The following is a 22,906-nucleotide window of genomic DNA, read 5'->3' as shown; positions in this document are numbered from 1 at the left end:
CCCCCAAGCCTCATGCTGACAAGACACCTCCTGAGAAGGCGTCGGACATACACCAAGCCTCCCAGTTCCTGTTATGCCAGAGTCCCAGTCCACTTCCCTTCTCCATCTTTGATCTTGGGTCCACTTCCCTTCCCCAACTACAATCATGCCCTTAGTGAATTCACCCGCCATCTGTCGGGGCCCAGGCCAGGCCTCTCGTGTGCACTCCAGACTCAAAGGTCCAGCACCAACTCGCCATCTACACTTGAGTGGTGCACAGGCATCTCACCTCCAAACTGTACTAAACAGAACTCTGTCATCCCTCCACCTGGATTTCCTGCTCAGGAAATGCCAGCTCCACTCTTGCAGTTGCTGAGATCAAACAGCTTGGAGTCATCCTGACCCTCTCCTGCTGCCATACTCCAGCAACCCTTCAGTCATCCTGACCCCTCTCCTGCTGCCATATTCCAGCATCCCTTCAGTCATCCTGACCCTCTCCTGCTGCCATATTCCAGCATCCCTTCAGTCAACAAGTTCATTTGGGCCTGCCTTCCAAACACATCTATCAATTGACCACTTCTGACCATGCCCACCGTGAACATCCTGGTCTGAGCCGCCATCTTCTGTCATCCGGGGTGACCACAACAACCTCCTCCTGCTTCTGTCCTTGTCTCCTACGAATTGTTTTGATCTCAGCAACCAGAGAGGTCCCGTTAAAGCCGAAGCCAGGTCTCTCACCCCGCTGCTCAAAACTCACCAAGAGCTCCCCTTCTCACTCAGAGGAAAAGCAAAAGACTACACAGGCCTCCAAGGCCTTACACAGTCTACCTCTCCACTGGTTCCCTCCCAACCTATCTCCCTGACCTCACCCCTCGGCCCTCTCAGGCCTCTCAGGTCTCTCCCTCTGCTCCGGACAGACAAGGTTGCTTGCTCGTCCTGCAAGGAGCACCCCCCTCACGCCCCACCTGGAGAGCTCCTCCCCTCCCTCACCTTTTTTAAACCAGGTGCTGCTGAGTCGATTCCGACTCATGGTGACCCCGTGTGTGTCAGAATAGAACTGTGCTCCATACTGTTTTCAGTGGCTGATCTGTTGAAGTAAATCATCAGGTTTTTCTTCTGTGGTGCCTCTGGGTGGACTCCAACATTTTTGTTAACAGCCAAGCAAGTTACCCACCTGCACCACCCAGGAACTGCTTTGTTTTGTTTGCCCATTGCCATAGAGTTGATTCCGACTCACAGTGACCCTATAGGACAGAGTAGAACTGTCCCATAGGGTTTCCAAGGAGCACCTGGTGGATCAAACTGCCAACCTTTTGGTTAGCAGCCAAGCTCTCAACCGCTGTACCACCAAGGCTCCTTTGTCTTGTTTAGGCCTGTTCAAATGTCACCACCAACTCAGCAGAGTGGCCTTCCCTGGGCACCTTATTAACAATGCCACCCTCCTCCCTAGCAGTCCCTCCCCAGTTCCATTTCATGCTTTATTTTTCTCCATACCGCTTAGCACCACCTCACATCCTGTATATTTTACTTATTTGCGTACTGTCCCTCTCCCATCCTGGAATGTAAGCTATGCATGGGGAGGAATTGTCACCCACAGCATTTGCCACTGTGTCCCCATTGCCTAGAACACAGTGTCTGGCACATAGTAGGTGCTCAGTAAATTTTCATTCAGTGAACAATGCTGCACACATCTGAGGACTTCCCAGAGACACTCTGGCCCACTTCCCGCTATCCCAGCTGCCACTGCTCTGTGGGTTCCCAGGCTAGGTTCCCTCACTTCCTTGATTTAGGGTACTACCCGTTGCTGTCAAGTCAATTCCAAAACATGAGAGCCAAAGAAGAGCTGGTCAAGGAGGCATTCATCCAGATACATGAGAATTTCTTTTGAATTTTAACTTCTTTTTTTTTTTTCTTTCATAATACAGAAGTGCTTGTGCCCTCAGCTGTTGGCTCTCCTGTCCAACTTGGAGCTCAAAACGCTCTGTGTTCCTGCCAAGGGTCACCTGTCACAGAACTGCCCATGGGCAGGGTGGGCTTTACAGAAGGTTCACAGGGAGGCTGGGTGCATCACCTCTCTGTGGCCCACGCCTTAACCCACCACGAACAGGAAGGACCCAGTGTTGATGACGGATGAGGCTGGTAACGGGTATACAGAGGTCATAGTATTACTGCTTTTTCTTCTTTGCTGTAGTTTGAAAATTTCCATTAAAAAAATTTTTTAAATTAGTGTTTTTCTCAGAAGTCTCTTCTCCCCATTTCCAGAAGCCTTGCTGTGGGCTCTTTCCTCTTGGTCATTATCCCACCCTGAAACTTCTCCTTCCCCTCGCCTCTGGTGTGCAGAAAGAGTGGTTCAGCTTCACTTAGTAGCTGCACATTTGTATGCTGGTATCATCTGGAGACACCTAAAAACCATCGATGCCCAGTTGACCACCCCCTACCCCTGAGATTTGGATTCAAATGACCTGTTGGGTGGAGAGAGGACAGCTGGGACTTGAGTGTTGAAAATGCTCCCCAGGGGATTCTGGCTTTTGCTAGAGCTGAGTAACCATTAAGTCAACCCAGATCCAACCCCATTCTTTGCCACACCCAGAGCCATCTTGGCAACAGAACCCAGCCTCCTTAGAAGGCAGCAACATCTTTTGTTACCTGAGCCCACCCCTGGGGTCCCACCTTACCTGCCCTAAGTGGCTGGAAGAGCTATTTCTTCCAAACCAGGACAATGGGCTCCATGCACCACAAACACTCCTGGTGGATGACATTCTCTCCATTACCTGATGCAACACAGGTTCACTGTCACATTTTGGAAAGTGCAGAGACACACACAGGAACCCACCACAGTCCCACTTTGGCCCCCGGAATTTGTGAACAAAAAGGAGTTATTGTCATAGAGTCACTTTAAGGGAACAACTAAAACACACACTCAAAGGGCCTTGATGATAATGAGTATGCTAATAAATGATTTCCATAGGGCGCCTGTGCTACCTCTAAAAAAGCTGTCTGACCTTCCTCATGGATTCAAAGCTTCCATTGAAGTCGGCAGGGGATTTGGGTGAAAATAACCTGAAAGTTTTCATTTAAATGGATGAAACTGAGAACTATAAATTAAGGGTGAGTTTCACGTTGGCCCTGACACGGCTGACCTTCAAGGGGAAAGGCAGGCCCTGGCAGGGTATGAGCAGTGCTAGGTTAGCTGTTGCCTTTGGGCAACAAGTGGGAGGCTAAACGGAGGTCTCTTTTACATGACAAATAAGCACAGACGCTAGAGCTCCAGACACCTGAGTTCAAATCCCAGCTTGGCCACTCACTAGTTGGGTGGCCTTGGGCATGGCACAGCATTTTTCTGAGCCTCAATTTCCTTGTCTGTAAAATGGCATGGATGATACTTACTTTGCAGAGTTGCTTCGAAGATTAAATAAGAAGTATATACATGGGAGAGCCCCTGGGTGTTGCAGGCAGTTAATGCTCTCTGGGCTGCTAACTGAAAGGTTGGAGGTTCGAGTCCACCTAGAGGTTCCTTGGAGGAAAGGCTTGGTGATCTACTTCTGAAAAATTAGCTGTTGAAAACCCTATGCAGCACGGTTCTACTGACACATGTGGGGTTGCCATGGGTCGAAGTAGACAGTAACTGGTACTGGTAATGTATGTGGGAAGAGCTAGGAAAGTAGAAGGCATCTTCCAACCCATGGAAAAAGAAAGGCTTATGAATACTGACTTGGACAGTGAGGATGAAGCTTTGAAGCCCCCACCCTTGCATCCAATGGGAGGTGCAGCAAGAATGTGAAGAGCCCTGGCTTGCCTCCCCTCCCTTCCTTCACTCAACACACATTCTGAAGCCTTTCTTGGCTGCCAGGTCCTGTTTGGGTACTGGAGATTCAGTTGAGAAGAAAACAAATGAACTCTGCTCCAGTGGGCCTGCTACTCTAGTAGGTAAGACAGACACTAAACCCATGAACAGAAAAGTATTTAATATGTAAAGCGGTGGTAAGCGCCATGGAGAAGAAAACAGAAAGTGAAAGCAGTAGAGGTTTAGAAACACACAGACCTGAATTCACATCCAGCTTGCTCCTTGCTGACTGTGTACCTCTTGGGAAAGTGATTTTATTTCCCTGATACTCCTATCATATGTGAAATGAGATCTACTGATTATTCATCCATCCACTAAACAAATATTATAGCGTCTCTAGCTTCCGTCAAGCATTGTTTTAAGTCCCAGGGAGGCCACAAAGAATAAAACAGACAAAACTCCTTGCCCTCTTGGGGCTTAAAGTCCAGTGGAGAGAAATATACACGAAACAAATATGTATAGGTCCAGTAATGAAGAAAAATAAAACAAGGTGAGGAAGTAGAGAACAATGGAGAAGAGAGAAGGGTGGTCAGAGAAGGCCTCTCTGAGGAGGTGACATTTGGGCTGAGACCTGAAGGACAAGGGGCAGTTAGCCCCGTGGGTACCTGCTGGAAGAGCATGCTCAGCCAGAGGAACAGTAAGGTCAAAGGCCCCTAGGCAGGACCAGGCATGGCTGAGGATTAGAGAATCAGAGACAATGTGTATGAAGCTCCTGGTGCAGTGCCTGGCTCTGAGTAGATTCCCAATAGATTTGTTGTTTTTAGCTACCGCTGAGCCAGCCCGCAACTCAATGGAGATCCCATGCACAACAAAGGAAACGCTGCCCAGTTCTACGCCATCTCCATGATCAGTTGGGCATCAGACCACTGTGATCCAGAGGATTTTCATTGGCTGATTTTCGGAGGTAGATTGGCCTTTCTTCCTAGTCCCTCTTCTGAAGCCTGTTCAGCATCACAGCAACACTCAAGCCTCCACTGACAGATGGGTGGTGACAGCGAATGTGGTGTATTGGCAAGAGTCCAACCTGGGGCTCCCACATGGAAGGTGAGAATTCTACCACTGAACCATCACTGCCCCTCTCAATAAATAGATATTATTTGTGCTCTTTTCATGGGAAAATGGGGAATAAGTCATTTTCCACTATCATAAATGTTCTTGAGAGCTCTGTAGATTGGCAACTTTTTCATTCACTTTTCATTTCTTGTTTTCTGAGTGAGAACCAGCAAGTCAAACTCCCCAGCCCACCAGCCAGCCAACCTCTCTGTCATGGATTGAATTATGTACCCCCAAAAATGTGTATATCAATTTGATTAGGCCATGATTCCCAGTATTGCATGGTTGTCCTCCATTTCATCGTAATTTTATGTTGAGAGGATTAGGGTGGGATTGTAACACCACCCTCTCAGGACACCTCCCTGATCCACGGTAAAGGGAGTTTCCCTGGGGTGTGGCCTGTACCACCTTTTCTCTCAAGAGATGAAAGGGAAGCAAGCAGAGAGTTGGGGACCTCATACCACCAAGAAAGCAGCACCAGGAGCAGAGTGCGTCCTTTGGACACGGGGTCCCTGCGCCTGAGAAGCTCCTTGACCAGGGGAAGATTTGAGGACAAGAACCTTCCCCTAGAGCCAACAGAGAGAGAAAGCCTTCCCTTGGAGCAGATGTGCTGAACTTGGGCTTGTAACCTACTAAGAAAAAAACTGTGAGAAAATTAATTTCTCTCTGTTAAAGCCACCCACCTGTGGTATTTCTGTTATAGCAGCACTAGATGACTAAGACAGTCTCTGTCTCCAGTCCAAAGCCAGTTGGACTGTTCAACATGTGGAGGTGGAGCTGAGGGTAGGGGGATGTGTAGTTAACGATGGTTATTAAATAATAATGGCAGCATTTTCAATTTCTCTCCTCTCCACAGCCTCACAAATCAGACATCCCGGAAATGTTGCTCCCAGTTCCAAGATGCACCTCCATCTGGGGTTGAAGGCAACATCTGCTAAACAGCTGCATCTTGTTTAAGAGCTGGTACTTAATTAAGTTACTCAGCTCTGGTAGGGGCAGGCAGAGCTGAGCGGGAAGGGGCAAGTTGAGTCACAAGCATATATGCCACCCTTTCCCAAGCTGACCTGAGCTTCTCTCCCATAGTGAGAAATGATGGCCCTGTTGATCCAGCCAACCTGGGCATCAATACCTTTCCAGGACATACCATGCTCATTCATACTATGTCCTTGTCTTTGCCCAAGCTGTCTCCTGCCAGGAACACCCTGCTCCTCATGTCCAACTTCTCCAAGTCCTGCAAAAGGTCCAACTCCAACATCAAGAACTCCTGCATGAGGCCCCTTCCCAGCTCCAAGCCACAGGGAATGGCCCCCCTTGAGGTCTCTCACCACTTTGTGTGACTGTAGCACTTGACTGTAGCATTCATCTCATTGCATTGCAGCTGCGTGTCCCCTGCTATTTTGTGAGCTCTTTATGGTTGGGAACCATGTTTAAAATATCCTTGTCATTCCAGAATTGTGCCTGACTCTCCACAGACACTTAATAAATGTTTGGTTAATAAATGGATGGATGGATATATGCATGGTGGGTGGATGAATAGATGTATGGATGGATGGATAGGTGGATAGATGGATAGAACAAAGGGGAGGAGGAGGAATAGATGAGCAGATGGAACCATTGCCACCATCTAAATCCAACACACCATCGTTTCTCACTGGGAAAACTCCATGGTCTCTCACTGGTCTTTCAGTTCCACTCATGCCCTCAATAGTCAGAGTGCCCTAAGGAATTTTTAGAATCATATCATGTCACTCCTCCCCTTAAAACCTGCCAGTAGCTTCCACATCCTAACCCTAGCCTACAAACCCCTGTAGAATCCAGCCCCTCTCTACCTCTCTGATCTCATCTCCTCACTGTCCTATGCTCTGACTATTTTGGGAAATGGCCAAGCTATCTTAACCTCAGGGCCTTTGAATCTGCTGTTCCCTCTGCCTGAGACTCACTTTCCTTGGCGGTCCATGAACCTGACATCCTCTTATTCTTCAGGTCTAGCGCAAATGCCACCTCCTCAGAGAGGCCTTTCTTCACCTTCCTAGTTAAAATATCCACCATCTTGACCCCCAAAGAAAAGGGAGCCCTGATCCAGTATCCACGGTTTTGGCTGCTGAAATCCAACCGGCTCTCCAGAGCACCAGCCTCACCTGGTACAGATGACCACCACCAAAGGCAAGCCACAAGCCATCACTTCCTGTGGGCACTCACCCCTCCTCTCCATCACCAGAAGATCCTTCGTGAATGAGCTTGTCTGGAACTGCAGCAATTAAACCATGAGAGAAACATTGAGCCATTTGTTTACTATGGCACTTAGAGCTGGAATGGTGGTTGTTTTGACGGCTTCTATTTTTGGATCCACTTCCTAAGGGTAGTGGGGAGAGGGTAGGCAATGAATCTTGGTCTATTCAAGTAAAAAGATGCTTCAGTGAATCCTAGAATTTCAGAGTCACAGAATTCTAGAATCATTGTCATGGAAAGTGAGAGCAGAGAAAATCTATAATTTTGAATATGTTATTGTTGTTATGTGCCTTTGAGTCAGTTCCAGCTCATAGCAACCCTATAGGACCGAGTAGAACTGCCCCCATAGCGTTTCCAAGAAGCAGCTGGTGGATTCGAATTGGCAACCTTTTGGTTAGCAGCCTAGCTCTTAACCATTGCACCACCAGGACTCCAATTTTCGATATAGGCCTCTAAATGCATGAAATTCCAGAATCTTATTCAACGGAAATTGGATTCTGAGTCAAAAGAAAATTTTTCTCTAAGTCTTGGAATTAGGGAATCTTAAGAGACTGTCTTACTTTGCTGAGTTCTCTGCTCTAGTGTCACCTCCTCAGAAGACTTTCTCTGACCATCTTTCCAAAATGTATCCATGCCCACAGTCTGTCACTGTCTACTGCTTTACCCTGGTTCATTTTTCTTCATGGCACTGATCACACCTGCTTATTTGCTTATTGCCTGTCTCCCCCACATGTTAGATTGAGGTCAGGAACTTTATTTTGTTCGTACTTAGACCAGTACTTCCAACAATGCCTGCCATGTAGTAAGGGCTGAAAAAAAAATCCATTAGTTCAACAAACATTTATTGAGTACCTACTTCACCCTGGTCCTTTGGAGATATCTTGCCCTAGGGTGAGGTGGGTCTTACTTTGCATGCAAATCCAATAAGCAGTAGGTGCCCAGAGCACTGTGTCGAAAAGGACTCTCAGGGCTCATCCAGCTCCACAGGGAATGGCGATTGATTAGCAATATCTGGCATGGGCCCAGCAATGGAGGGAGGCGGCCAACACTGTAATGGCCTCTCGTCTTATACTTCAGACTATGGAAGGCCAGAAAGGGAATGGGAGCACTCCGGTGAGGCCCAGCATGGCGGCGCTGGAGCCAGAATTTAAACCCCATTGTTCTGTGTATGCTCTTCAGCCTTGCCTTGCTGTGTCTGTGTTCATTTCTGAGTCTCTCTCTCTCTCTCTGCCATCTGTTTACTGCCCCTCCCCCAGTCTCTGGAGTCCCTGGGTGGTGCAAACAGTTAAGCTCTTGACTACTGGCCAGAAGGTTGGCATTCGAAACCTACCCAGAGGCACCTCAGAAGACAGGTCTGGCAATTCGCTTCCAAAAGTCACAGCCTTGAAAACCCTATGGAGTAGTTCCATTCTGCACACATGGGGTCGCCATGAGTTGGAATCAACTCATCAGCAACTAATAACAACAGTCTGTCTTTAGGCTTTCCCTTCCCACTGGGCCTTCCCAGGACTGGGGGCTGCTGGAGTGTCTCGCCCTGAACCCCGGCCTGGGAACTCAATTCTGGAACACTGCCTGAATGCACAAGCCAGTTATTTTTAAAAATCCAAAAAGAAAAGGAAGAAAGAGAAAATGCAGTACTTCGGTCTGTGCACCAGGCCTGGCTGAAAGAATAGAGACTTGAAAGGAACAAAGGGCTTCCTCAAATGCGGCAGATCAAGGGCTTGGCTTATGTGGTAACCGGTAACCAACCACCGAGCTTTGTGACAGATCCTTCAGAAGGCGGCAGCCTCTGTTCCCACTGCAGTCTTGATGGTCGGGGGGGAGGGCTGTGGGGAGAAGGGGACACACTCCCACCCCCCACCAGGTGAACCCCAAATGTTAGGACCTCAAAGACCCCTACAGAACATGGAGTCCAAGCCCCTCTTGGTCATACAGGCAGGCAGAAGCCCTGAGAGAGGCTGAAACCTGCTGGAGGTCGCACAGGAGACATGGGCCAGCAACTCGGTCCCTTTCAGGGAGGTGGAGACCAGTTAAACCCACCCAGCACCCCTTACTTATCTGACGTGCTACCTGAAAAAGCCTTCTCTGGAACTCTCCCAGCCACAAAGACTTCCTACTCACTTCCCTCTGCAGATTTCCCCTTTCGAGGTGCTTGTGGGATATGGTTTTACACCCAGGTCTCTGGGGTCAGTGCTAGTCAATTCTGAGCTCACAGAAAGATCATAGGTGAGCCCCAGGACTCCAGGATGGACAACGTCAACTGGTTGGTAATAGGTTGAGCAGTACTACTCCAGGTGCTGTGCTAAGCCCCGCACAGGTGATGTCTCATAGAGGCACAATAACCCACTCTAAGATGTAGGTGCTATGATCCCCGTTTCTCAAATGAGGTAACCAGGGCTTCAGAAGACTAAATCCCATGGCTTGTGGGTTGATGGAGCAATAGTTGGTGGAGCCAATGCTTGAACTCTGGTCTCTGGAGCCGTGTTCCTGTTGACCTCTCTGCTCACCCTCCCCTTTGTGTATCCAAAAGTAGCCAACACATAATAACCCCAAGTCACAGAATGGAGGCTGGCACCAGAGAGGCCAGGCTGGGAATGAGGGCTTCCAGCCCATCCACCAGTGCAGGGGTGGATTAACCAGCAAACACAGTATGCACCAGTGTAGGGTAAGCAAGGTACACACGCACTACGGATTAGTAAGTAAGCACAATTAAACCCGTGCGTATCTTGCTTATTGGGTAATCCATCTCAGCATCATTGTCTAAGAAAGTAGACCACACATTGTGCGCACGCATGGGGCTGGCTTAGAACCCAAGAGAGACACAGGCCCATCCAGTCTCTGTGACTCCTCTCTGTGGGCCACTGCCTCACAGCGTCCTTACCCTGCTTCAGTCTCTGACTTAACATTTCTCAGGCCCTTTTCTAGCCAGTCTGTCAATATGGGAGAGGTGGGAGTGGGGGGCTCCCTCCTTGCCTCCATTCCATGGGCCTGTCTGCAGCATTTTCTGCTTCTGTCTCTGTCCTTCCCCTCATGCTCCCAGTATCTCTCCTCCTTTGTCTTTTCTTTCTTTCTCTCTGCATGCTACTTTCTCTCTCTCTCTCTCTCGCTCGCTCGCTCTTACTCTCTCTCTCTGTATTTTAAAACCATACTTGTTGCCTGGGTGTGGCTGAGGCAGCAGGAGTTTCAAAGCTCCCTGGTGACTCAATATAAAGCCAAAGCTTGGAGCCCCTAAGCTAGAAGAACTTCAGCTCCCCAAGGGCAGGGACTTCCTGGGTCTAATTTAACAAGTGTCTGGTGAGCAGTAAACCAAAACCAAAAAACCCATTGCCGTCGAGTCAATTCTGACTCATAGCGACCCCATAGGACAGAGTACAACTGCACCATAGGGTTTCCTAGGCTGTAATCTTTACAGAGGCAGGCTGCCACATCTTTCTCCTGCAGAGCATCTGCTGGGTTCAAACCACTGACCTTTTGGTTAGCAGCCAAGCACTTCATCACTTCGCCACCAGGGTTCCTTCCCTGTATTTTACCTCTCCCTGTAATCCTCTATCCCTAGCTCTGTGTGTCTCTTTCCTCAGCCCATCTCTCTCTGTCTTTGTCTCTTTCTCCTTAGCAATACTTCTCTCCTAGGGCTATTCTCCTTCTGTCTCTCCTCTCTACCTCTCTGCATCTCTGTCTCTTTCTCTCTTCCTCTTTTTTTTAAAATCTCTCTCTCTCTCTCCCCGTGTCTCTGTCTCCGTCTTTCTGTTTGCAGCCTTCCCCACTTTCCCTCTCCCGTCCCCTCCTGGAGTCCCTCCTTCTCCCCCACACCCCCCCACTGGCCCATTATATTCCAGCAAATCCCAGCTTAGCTGAAGGGGGAAAGCTGAGGAGGGATTGGCCAGGGGCCCTCCAAAAAGTGGATTTCGTGGAGGGCGGAAGTCGTGTTAAAAGGAACCAACCCGGCCTCCTCCTTTTCTTCCTCAAAAATGACTGGTTGCATTCCTGGGAGGCAAAAGGGAAAGTCCCTGAATAGGGATTTAAAGTACTAAGCCTTGATTCCTTCTTTTTAATATTTATAAAGAGAGAAAGGGGATAATTTCAGGAAGATCATTTCAAGGCGAAAACCCACATATTTTCAATAGAATTATTCCAAAAGCCCCTTTCCGGCTCATTGGAGTGTATAATTTTGTAAGTTAAAGACACGAGGCCTGGTTTCCAAGTTCCTTAAAATGACGCAGCTAAGTGAGGGCCAGAAAGGAAGTGTAAGGTGAGGAGAGGGAGGATGGCAGTGGAGGAGAGACAAGCCTGTCTCGACCAGGTACAACCAGCAGCTGTACCCCATCCCGCTTTCCCTCAACACACCAGCCTAACGTGGGGCTACAATCATTGCCTCAATATATCCATCCCTACTCCTGAGACCTCTAAGTCTGGAGCTACAGTGTCAAATGCCCATAGAGAGGACTCACGCGTTCTGCAAACTCAACGTATCCAGAGATACCCCACCGTCAACTCCCCAAGCCTCTTCCATTCTTAGTCTCCTTCATCTCAACCACCCAGTTGCCCCAGCAACTGGGAGTCAACCCTGCGTCCTGCCTGAACCCTACCACTTCTAATTACGTAGTTAGCAAGACTTGTTGATTCTACGACCTTAATATCTCTGAAACCCTCCCCACTCTCACTGCCTCAGGCGAGGCCTCAGCATCCTTGGCCTCAGCCACTCTAGTGGTTTCCGGGCAGATCTCCCAGTCTCTTGCGTGAACGCAGGCTGATAGAGCCATCTTCCTGAAGCCCAGCTCTGAGGATGGTCCTCCCTTGCTCAGAAACAGTCTTGGCTCCCCATCACCCCAGGCGAAGAGCAGGCTCCCCTGCCCTGTCATCCATGATCTAGCCACGGCCTGTCCCCACCCTCCCACGGCAAACTCTTCACTATGGTCAAAATGAGCCACTCTTTTTTCTGCCTACCTGAAAGGAAGAACAGTTTTTCTGCCTCCAAACCCTGGCCCAGACTCCTCCCTTCCATCATCAATGCCATCCTGGCATGGGAAGCTCCAATCTGATAGCAAGGTCTAGCTCAAATGCCACCTTTCTATGAGGCATGGATGTGTCTCTCACTGTCCTCCCTGCAGCAGGTTATCTTTCTTCTCTTTGACCCTTTACCTTTCACTTTGAACATGAGAGGACCTGCAGGGCCTGAGAACAGGTGACATCAGTGGCCAAGATAAAGGGAACAGGAATAAGGGGCACTCCCTCTGAATTCTCCCTGACTGGACCAAGCTGGTCTCTGTGGTTCTGCTGGGGACTGAAAATTGTGAGCAGGTCTCCCCTGATAATTATTATGGTTATAACAGTAATTAGCAGTGTCATTGCCAAGATCAATTATTGAGCACTTACAATGAACCAGGCACTGTGCTAAGGGCTTTGCATACATTACATCCCGTAGATCATGACAACCTAACCGTGTCATTATCATCGCAGTGGTGCAGTTGAAAGAAGTCGAGGCTCAGAGAAGGGCTACAGCCACCGGCCTCACACTGAGTCAGAGGGAGTCAGACCGACCTAGGGATCCTCCTTTTTGACCCCAGGTATTCTGAGAATGCTGAAACCTCTGTGTCAGCAGGAACTGAGCAGTGTGGTCCCTGACTTATCCTCCCTGAGGGGCCCATGGCCACATTCCTGCCCTGGGCCCCAGCTTCCCCATTTTCCCAGTGGTATGGTTTCTACTTGAGAAACATGGGCCTTTACAAATGCACACACGCGTACACACAAACACACACAAGCTCATCTTCCTTTCTCTGGAGTAACACATGGGGGCGGGGTGGGGGGGAGGACAGAGAGCAGAGCACAGAACTTCAAAAGTCCATGGGGCAAAAGCCAGCCTCCCGCTCTTACCCTGGCACGGGACTAGATTCGACTCGGCGGGGGCTGCCCCTGGTCCACCTCCAAAAGCTCTCCAGGATGCTGCTGGCTGTTTCCATAGATCTCTCCGTCTCATTCTGACCCCTGCCAAGGGCTGAACCCCAATTCCCAGGCTCACTTCATTACTCACCAGGCATCACACCAACCTCCTCAGGGGTCACCTGCTTCCACTCTTGGCCTTTATCTACACAGCAGCCTTGGCATTTTAAACAAAAATCACAGGGTCTCTTTACTTCTTAAAACCCTCCCTGGGTGCCCATCACAGTTAGAATAAAGTCCAAACGCCTTGTCCTGGCCTCTTAGGCCCTGCTGGCTCTGACCCTCAGGCATCCCTGTGATATGTGGTTCAATATTTATGTTTCTAATGTATTGCTCAAAGGTGCTTCAATGGTAGAGTTCTCGTCTTCCACGCGGGAGACCCAGGTTTGATTCCCAGCCAGTGCACCTCACGTGTGGCTACCACCTATCTGTCAGAGGGGGCTTGCATGCTGAACAGGTTTCAGCGGAGCTTCCAGACTAAAAAGAAAGGCCTGGTGATCTACTTCTGAAAATCATCCAGTGAAAACCCTATGGAACACAACAGTCTGATCCACAACCAATCATGGGGTTGGTGCAGGACCAAGCACTGTTTCATTCTGTTGTGCATGGGGTCGCCATGAGTCAGGGGCTGACACAATAGCGGATGACAATGGCAACGTATTGACCAGTCTGTTTTCTGCATGTTAGTTCCATGAGAGCAAGAATTAATTCTACCTTGCTCACTGCTGTGCCTCAGCACCAGGCACAGTGCCTGGGACACATTTGCCCAATGCCCACTGTCCCCAGCAGGTGACCACAGGGAAAGCAGACAGGTGGGGTCTGGGGATTGTCACCCAGCCCAAACAGGGGCACTAGCCACTGACCATCCTCAGCTCTGCCAGCTGCTTACACCAGGAGTATTCTTGGAATACTGTTGTTGTCCTCCAAGCAGGAAGATGGGAGTGAAGGTGCTTGGGAATTGTGAGCAACTTCCCTAGCCAAGCACTTGAGAGCCTGAGGCTGCACATCAGAGAATCTGAGGGTCTAAAGGGGATGCACCACTGGAGTCATCCAATCTGACCAGCTTGTGAGGCCTAGAGAGGGCAGGGGACCCGCTGAGGGTCACACAGCAAGCCAGTGGCACAGCAGCATTTGAACCCAGGTCTGCTGATTGTCCATCGCATGCTATTTCCCTAAGGCGTACTGGGAGTCCTTATCTCCTCCCCCTCGTTCTTTCCTGTCACTCCCCCATTGCTGTGTGACACTCTGCTTTCTGTCCCCACATTACACAAAGCCTCTCATGGTCCTTTCTGGATTTGAGTTATACCATGATGTTGGCTGCTACAGTGGCCCTGTGAAAGAAGTACAGGACCTTTTTTTGTTTTAAACTGTGATAGAATATATATAACAAAAAAATATGTCATTTTAGCCATTTTTAAGTGTACAATTCTGAAATATTAACCACATCCACTATGCTATACAACCATCACTGCTATCCATTTGCAAAAGCTTTTCATCACCCCAAATAGAAACTCAGGGCCCCTTCAGCAGTCACTCCCCAACTCTGCCTCCCCCAGCCCCTGGTAACCACTAATACATTTTTGTCTCTATGCATTTCCTTGTTCTATATATTTCGTATAAGTGGGATCATAGAATATTATTGTCCTTTCATATCTGACTTATTTTACTCAGCATAATGCTTTCCTGGTGCATCCATTTCGTAGCATGTATCAGGACTTCATTTCTCTTTATGGCTGAATAATATTCCACCGTATGGATATACCACATTTTGTTCATTCATTCATCCAGTGATGGACACTTGGGTTGTTTCCACATTTTGGTTATTGTGGGTAACGCTGCAGTGAACATTGGTGTACGAGTATCTATTTGGGTCCCTGCTTTCAAGTCTCTTGAGTGTATGCCTAGGAGTGAAATTTTTAGGTCATATGGTAGTTCTCTATGGGGCAGTTCTATGTTTAAGCTTTTGAAAAACTGCCAAACTGATTTCCATAGCAGCTGCACCATTTTCCATTCCTACCAGCCGTGCATGACGGTTCCAAATTCCCCACTACTTGCCAACACTTGTTTTCATTTTTCTGATCAGAGCCATCCTAGTGGGTGTGAAGTGGTGACTCATTGTGGCTTTGATTTACATTTCCTTAATGATTAACGGGGGTCCCTGAGTGTTACAAATCTTTAACAAGATCAGCTTCTAACCAAAAGGTTGGTGGTTCAAGTATACCCCAAGATGCCTTGGAAGAAAGGCCTGGTGATCTACCTCCAAAAAATCAGCCACTGGGACGATGGAGCACAGTTCTATCCTGACGCACATGGGGTCACCATGAATCAGAATCTACTGAATGCCAATTGGTTAATGGTGTCTTTTCATGGGCTTATTGGACTTTTGTATATCTTCTCGGAAAAATGTCTATTCAAATCCTTTGTCCGTTTTTTAATTGTGTTGTTTGTCTTTTTGTTGTCGAGTTCTAGGAGTTCTTTATATATTATGGATATTAAACTCTTATTAGACATATAAACCAAAAAAAAACCAAACCTGTTGCCATCAAGTCAATTCGGACTCATAGCAACCCTATAGGACCGAGTAGAACTGCCCCATATGGCTTCAAAGGAGTGGCTGATGGATTCAAACTGCTGACCTTTTGGTTAGCAGCCATAGCTCTTAACCACCGCACCACCAGGGCTCCTGTTAGACATTTGGTTACCAAATATTTTCTCCCTTTCTGTAGGTTGTCTCTTTACTTTCTTGATAAAATCCTTTGATGCCCAAAAGTTTTTAATTTTGATGAAGTACAATTTGTTCATTTATTTTTTTTCTTTTGTTGCTCATGCTTTCAGTGTCATATCTAAGAATCCATTGTCAAAAACAAGGCCTTGAAGCTTTACCTGTATGTTTTCTTTGAAGTGTTTCATAGCTTTAGTTCTTCGATTTAGGTCATTGATCCATTTTGAGTTAATTTTCATATATGGTATAAGGTATGGATTCAAAGGAGGTGCCTTTTTAAGCCCCATTTTACAGGTAACTGAGGCCCTGAAATAGGAAGAGGTCAGCCAGTTAAGCAATGTAGGCCTAGAACCCTGCTCAGACTCTTGACTCCAGGTTTCAAGGCATTACCTCTCTTATCAGGTGCCCTTGCAGGTATCAGGTGATTCATTTGCTTCACCAAAACCCCCTTACTCATCATGTCTACCCCAGAACACTCCCAGCCACAGAGACTTCTGGCTGTCTTTCTCCTGTGGATTTTCCCTTTTCATCTCAGGATGACCATGGGATATGGATTTTATCCTCTGAACTGGAGCAGGCAGGTGGCTGGGACCCAGAGCCTGAGCTGGAGGCATGGGGGAGGGGTAGAGGTAGGCCTGGGTCTGGACAACCTCCACATTTGCTGAATACCTGCCAGTTGGTCAGTGCTGAGCTAAATACTGAGACCAGTAGCCTGCCCGCCATCTTGAATAGGCAAAGGGCTGTGCCTGCCACCTTCTGTGATTTAGGAACTAACTCCCTGCCTTTAAGCTATCTCCTTATTTAGGGATGCTTCCTGTTTCTGGCCAAGCTGAGGAAAACAAGAGACTGGGGTCACAGGACCAGCTGAAACTGGCAAGAACTAGATCTGGCCTGCCCGGACATGCACAGAACCATCAACCCCCTTCCTTTGGGTGACCCTGGAACTCTTTTCCCACCGGAGAGAACCAAACTTTAGCATCCCAAGAGTGGGGGAAGGCTTTCAGAACCGAGGGGGCTGAGCCTAAGATTCAGTTTGAGAGCCACCACTTTTTAAACTGAGCAAGCGCAGAAAGGCCAGACTGCCCCGGGAACGCCTTTCCTGCCTGACCAATCAGCAAGTTGGCCCCAACTCGAGGTGCTCCTGAAGACCCCAGACCCAATTTACTTCGCCCATATAAACCCCTTGGGCCATTGTTCTGGGAGCCATCTTGGCAATGCAAGTCCCAGTGTGCTCCTTTGCTTGGCCAATCAAATAAAGCTTCTTCATTCACTTTCACCTGTTTTGTTTCTCTACAGCCACGCCGAGCAGACCTGGAACAGTTTGGTTACAATACTTTCAGGTGGTATCTCAAGTTCGTGCTCACCATGTCCATGAGATCATGGTGAGCACAAGCTTGAAATTATACTTGAAAGCATTTAGCTCAGTGCTTGAACCATTTTACACTTGAGGACACATGTAAGCAAGAAGGAAGTGACTTGTGCAAGAGCCTTCACGGTCACTAACTGGTGTGCTGGGCTCTGCTCTCGGCCCCATCACTGCCTGAGGTCAAGGATAGCTGGGTCTCTGGGTGGAGGTGCGTGGGAACCCTGAAGATGCACATAAAAATCAGAGTGTGTGAGTTTCCCAGGCTGTTTTGGCATCAGTCTTGGTTTTTAGGAAGTGAGAAGCAGTGAGGGTTGGGGTTGGGGTGGCCCAGGATAGTTTTACTCAACTCATTTGTCCAAGGCCTACCTACTCAGCAGTTCCTCCCGTCAGTCAGGGTGGGCAGTCCAGGACTGGAACTGGCCGTGGGTCTGGAAAGGGCCAGGGGCGGGGGTGTCCCTCACAGCTGTTAAGCCACAGCCAATGCAGAGGTACAGGGGACCTTGGAGCATCCTCATTTGGGGAAATGGACTGTCATGCCTTTAGAGGGCAGTAAGCTGCTGGATGGAGGCCCCATGATTCTGTCCCCTTGACCTGGCCACCAGGAGTTTCTCTCACCCTGGATACTTGATCCTTTTACTTTTCCTGTCAGTGAGGATGCTCTTTACTCCGAGAAAGTCATTAACACACTGATAAGATCAACCTCATTGTTAAAGAGAATTCTCACTTCCTGACCGGGAGGGGACAAAGTCCAGTAGTCTAGCGCCACAGGCAGTCCAAGGGAGGAAGCCCTAGACCACACTGCCCACAAGCCCCTGCTTTGAAAATGGGGAAATTGAGGTCAGAAGAGAGGAAGAGGTGGGGAAGAAGTCGGCATTAGAGCCCCTCCCAAACTTGGTGCCGTGCCCTGGCAAAGGACTCTTGCCTCGGTGAACCAGCCTCTGAATTTTAAGACTCAAGTTGACATTCTAAGAAAATTCACTAACAAAGCATTTCAACACCATTTTCTAATGTAACACTCTAATATATCAGAACATTGTTGTTGTTAGGTACCATTGAGTCGGTTCCAACTCATAGCGACCCTACGCACAACAGAACAAAACACTGCCTGGTCCTGAGTCATCCTTACAATCGTTGTTATGCTTGAGCTCATTGTTGCAGCCACTGTGTCAATCCACCTCGTTGAGGGTCTTCCTCTTTTCTGCTGACCTTGTACTCTGCCAAGCATGATGTCCTTCTCCAGGGACGGATTCCTCCTGACAACATGTCCAAAGTATGTAAGACGCAGTCTCGCCATCCTTGCTTCTAAGGAGCATTCTGGTTGTACTTCTTCCAAGATAGATGGATTCGTTCTTTTGGCAGTCCGTGGTATATTCAATGTTCTTTGCCAACACCACAATTCAAAGGCGTCAATTCTTCTGCAGTCTTAGCGTTCGAATATAACACTCCAATACAACTTAATATTCTAATGTAGCATCTTGGCACAGTTGTAACCAACATTCTCATTGAACATTCTAAAGCCACACAACATTCTAAGACATAACATTACACAGCCTGCTAATGCAATATTATGAGTGTGTAACTTGAGACTGTGCTGGCATCTCCTGTCTGGAGGGGAGATGGGAGGGTAGAGAGGGTTAGAAACTGGCAAAACGGTCATGAAAGGAGAGACTGGAAGAAGGGAGCTGGCTGACTCATTAGGGGGAGAGTAAATGGGAATATGTAGTGAGGTGTATATAAGTTTATATGTGAGAGACTGACTTGATTTGTAAACTTTCACTTAAAGCACAATAAAAATTATTTAAAAACAAAAAGAGTGTGTAACACAACAGTCTCATCTAAGAGGCTAACACACTATGACATTTGGACACAATTCTAACACAATGTTCTAAATAACTTTCTACATTATAACTCTAGGACAGAGAACTCCGAGATTCTAGAGCTCTGGAATTTCCCTGGACATGGTGACCCTGATCTCCAGACATGCCGACCAGTGCTCATGGCTAGCTATACCCAGAACGACCTGGCCATCTCCCTCACTCGGGCTTTGTGCCCACACCTGGCCAAGCTCAGCCTGCTTCTGATCTGTGAGGCCAGAGCACTCGCCAGCTTTGGGCCCCCAGGACCCAGGTCAGACAGACCCAGCCTTTTAGAGCACGCAATCCTCCCCAAGGCAGGGGGCTTAACCCCTTGATCACTCATGGTAACCTTTCTTCCAACCCCTCCCTTCCAAGCCCCAAGCTTTTATGAGCTGGCAGGGTAGAGGGGGTGCATGTGGGGTGGAAGGGGCTGGGTCTGATGCCACTGCGAGTACATTGAGACAAGTGGGGATGATCCCAATATTCGGACCAGCCTTTTCTTGCCAGCATCTATTTGGGTAATGAGGGTCACGGCTAAGAGGATGTAGCCAGGGAGGAGGAAATCAGGGCCTTGAGGCAGCAATAACTCCTCCAGGCCTGGGGAACCGTGGGACGTGTGGCTGCTGAAGCTTAAGACTCAATGAGGACAGTAGTTTGGGAACTTTTTCTTGGCCAAGGAGCTATCTGTTCATCTACAATCTTACCCACAAGCCCGGGTCTATGAGGCTGATCCTAACAAGACTCAGCTGCCTCTCAACCTGCCTCCTTCCATTCTTCCCGTCACAGGCCTGCCCTCCCACCACGTTCCAGCCACGCTGCTGGCTCCTTTGCCATTCATCACACGACCATGCTCTTCCCCATCCCCATGTCTTGGCACATGCTCTTCCCTTTGCCTGGGCTACTTTCCCTTAGTATCACATGACTCACTCCCTCACTTTCTTTGGATCCCTCCTTGCTCTACTGTCACCTCCCCATGTGACCCTCTCTGACCAAGCTATCTTAAACAGCAACCCCATCCCACTCAACCCTTTTACCTGTGTGGCTTTCTCCACCGCAGGTCTCACTGCCTGAGGTGTTTTGTTTATCTGTCTCCTCCCCCAAACAGTGGCTCTCAACCCTGCAGCACACTGGAATTCCCCAGGGGGAGCTTTTTAAATCCTGATGCCCCGTTGCAGACCAATTGAGTCAGAATCACTGGGGCGCAGCCGAGGCAGCAGGAGTTTTCAAGGCTCCCTGGGTGACTCAATACAGAGCCAAGGCTGTGAGCCCCTAAGCTAGAACATCAGCTCCCTGAGGGCAGGGACTTCTTGAGCCTTTTTTTTTTTTTTTAATGATCATTCATATTTATTAAACATATTACAATATGCTAGGCACCTTGCTAAGCCATTTACAGAATTATCTCAATTAGTACTCAAAACAACCTTATCACTACAGGACTTATCTTAACCCCATTTTACAGACAAGAAAACTGAGGCTTCAGGAAGTTTAGAAATTAGACCAAAATCACCTATATAGTAACAAGAATAGCCATAATTCAAAACCACTTATCTAAAGTTAAAACCGGCCCTTTTAACCACTCTATAAATCATCTCCAATATGTAATGGTTTTCAATGTTTTAAAACAAGGAAGCAAATATTACATTTTAACAGTGATATAACCAGCTTTAACACACAGAGTTGATATAATTCTAGGTAAAATCAAACTATTTGAAGTTTCAGTCAATCTACGAAGTACTTTTATTTCTTTTCTAATGTAAATTTTAGCTGGATCTATTCTGAAATACCTCCATTACTGTTGTTCCATATCCTTAAGGTTTTAAGGGCTCCAAGTAGAGAACAAATTATTTAAGGCAAATGTTAAGGACTCTGTCATCTCTTAAAAAACAAACACAGGTTATGTTACACTTCAATAAAAAGTTTTTAAAAAGTTGATTCCTTTTTTCACATGGACATTGCTATAGCTCTGCCTGTTGTTGTTAGAAGGTATGTAGAAGTTCTCAAATTTCCACATGCATGAGGAACCCCTTGGATTTCTGGTTCCCCTTCCAGATGTTCTGATTCTTAACTTAGGAACTTGAATTCTTAGGATCTAGAAACTTACATTTTTCACCAGCCTTCGACAAGGCTCCTGAGCAGATGATTCTCAAAAAATCCTTACTCCTTAGCCAAAAACTTCCTCGTTTTCACTTATACCCTGAACAACTCCTTATGAACATAACATCAAGAGTGATTATATCGGTGCACTGCTCAAAACTGTCCTCTGGCCTCTTGATGCATTTCAATTACATTTTTTTTTTATTAACTTTTATTAAGCTTCAAGTGAACGTTTACAAATCCAATCAGTCTGTCACATATAAGTTTACATACATCTCACTCCCTACTCCCACTTGCTCTCCCCCTCTTGAGTCAGCCCTTTCAGTCTCTCCTTTCGTGACAATTTTGCCAGCTTCCCTCTCTCTCTATCCTCCCATCCCCTCTCCAGACAAGAGTTGCCAACACAATCTCTTGAGCCTTTTTTGACATGTGTCTGGTGTGCAGTAAACCAAAACCAAAAAAATTCTCTGCCATCGAGTCAATTCTGGTTCATAAAAAAAAAAAAATAGCTACTCTACATGTCAGAGCGCAACTGTGCCATAGGTTTTCCCAGGCTGTAAATCTTTATGGAGGCAGGCTGCCACATCTTTCTCCTTCAGGGCGTCTGCTGGGTTCAAACCACTGACGTTTTGGTTAGCAGCCAAGCACTTCACCACTGCAACACCAGGGCTTCTTCGGTAAACAGTAGGTGCTCAATAAATACCTGTTTTATGAATAAGCAAATTCAACAAAATACTTCCATTTTTTAAATTAGCCACATACTAAAAATTTCAAACAGTATGAATAGTTTTACAATGAAAAGTGAACTACCTCCTGCCCTAGGCTGAGAGTTGAGTCTTAAAAGGCGAGGCAGCATTGACCTGACAAAAAAAAAAAAAGAAAAAGGACACAGCTCATGCAAAGTCCCAGTGGTGTGGCCTAGCACTAGCCTCTGGTTCTCTTAAGTATTTCTGCCTTGGAGAGTCTCTTTCCTGTCAATCTTTGTCACCTCATCATCTTGCCAGGACATATGGGTGCCTTTTTGGAATACCTCAACTCCCCATAAGTTCATATTCTCCAAATTTCCTTCAAGCTTTGGTTTCTTCTTCAGGCAATGGCTATGATCCTGCCTCCTGAGGAGTGTTCTGAGCATCCAGTGAGATGATAGATGGGACAGGATGTATTGGCTGTAAAGCAGTGTGCATTGTAATGACTGAGTGCCCTCTCTGTGCCAGGCTTGTGCTTTGTTCTTTACAGACATCATCTCACTGAAGCTATGCAACAGCTGGAGGTGGACTTATTATGGTACCATTTTGCAGATGGGGAAATAGACCCAGAGAGGTGACGTGACTTGTCCAAGGCCACCCAACTAAAGGACTAAGCCTGGAACAAAATCCAAGTCTGTTGGTCTCCAAATGCCACAGTAACTGCAGTTTCAAGGGCTCTTAACCCCACATGTACAAGGTCTGTAGGATTTGAGAGCTCCCAGACCTGTGAATACCAGGTGGCCAGGACAGGGCAGACAGTCTGGTTCATGATTCATTTCACCACCACCCAATTGTTTGCCAAAGGGAGGGATGAGGGGGGCTGGCGGCTGGGAGCCAGGGCTGCCTCAGTCACGGGGTGGACTTGTCTAATGGCCAGCCAATCCAGGCCGCCCGAGCTGGCGTTGGAAAGGCCCTGGCCCCATCTTGTGGGGACACTCTATCTTTGTCCCAGGACACAAAAGAGGCCTTGTCCTGGCCCGGCAGCGCTGATGACACATGCTCCTGACTACCCCAGCCCCTCTGCCTCAAGAAAGGCCCACTTTGTAGAGTCAAAAGACTAACTTGTTTCTTTTTCATCAA

The 22,906-nt window shown here is 47.8% G+C and overlaps 1 long non-coding RNA gene across 1 annotated transcript in view; it reads right to left on the bottom strand.

The window, feature by feature from the left end:
- Positions 1-22,906, bottom strand: part of LOC104846064 (uncharacterized) — a 137,587-nt gene that overhangs the window by 80,611 nt on the left and 34,070 nt on the right. The window contains exon 7 of the long non-coding RNA XR_010319228.1: positions 7,076-21,940. This is a non-coding gene — a long non-coding RNA (uncharacterized LOC104846064). The remainder of the gene's footprint in view (positions 1-7,075; positions 21,941-22,906) is intronic.

Source organism: Loxodonta africana, chromosome 24 (assembly GCF_030014295.1).
Source record: "Loxodonta africana isolate mLoxAfr1 chromosome 24, mLoxAfr1.hap2, whole genome shotgun sequence".
NCBI lineage: Eukaryota > Metazoa > Chordata > Mammalia > Proboscidea > Elephantidae > Loxodonta > Loxodonta africana.
The sequence above is the reverse complement of the archived record's forward strand: the minus strand, read 5'-3'. Positions and strand labels throughout refer to the sequence as shown.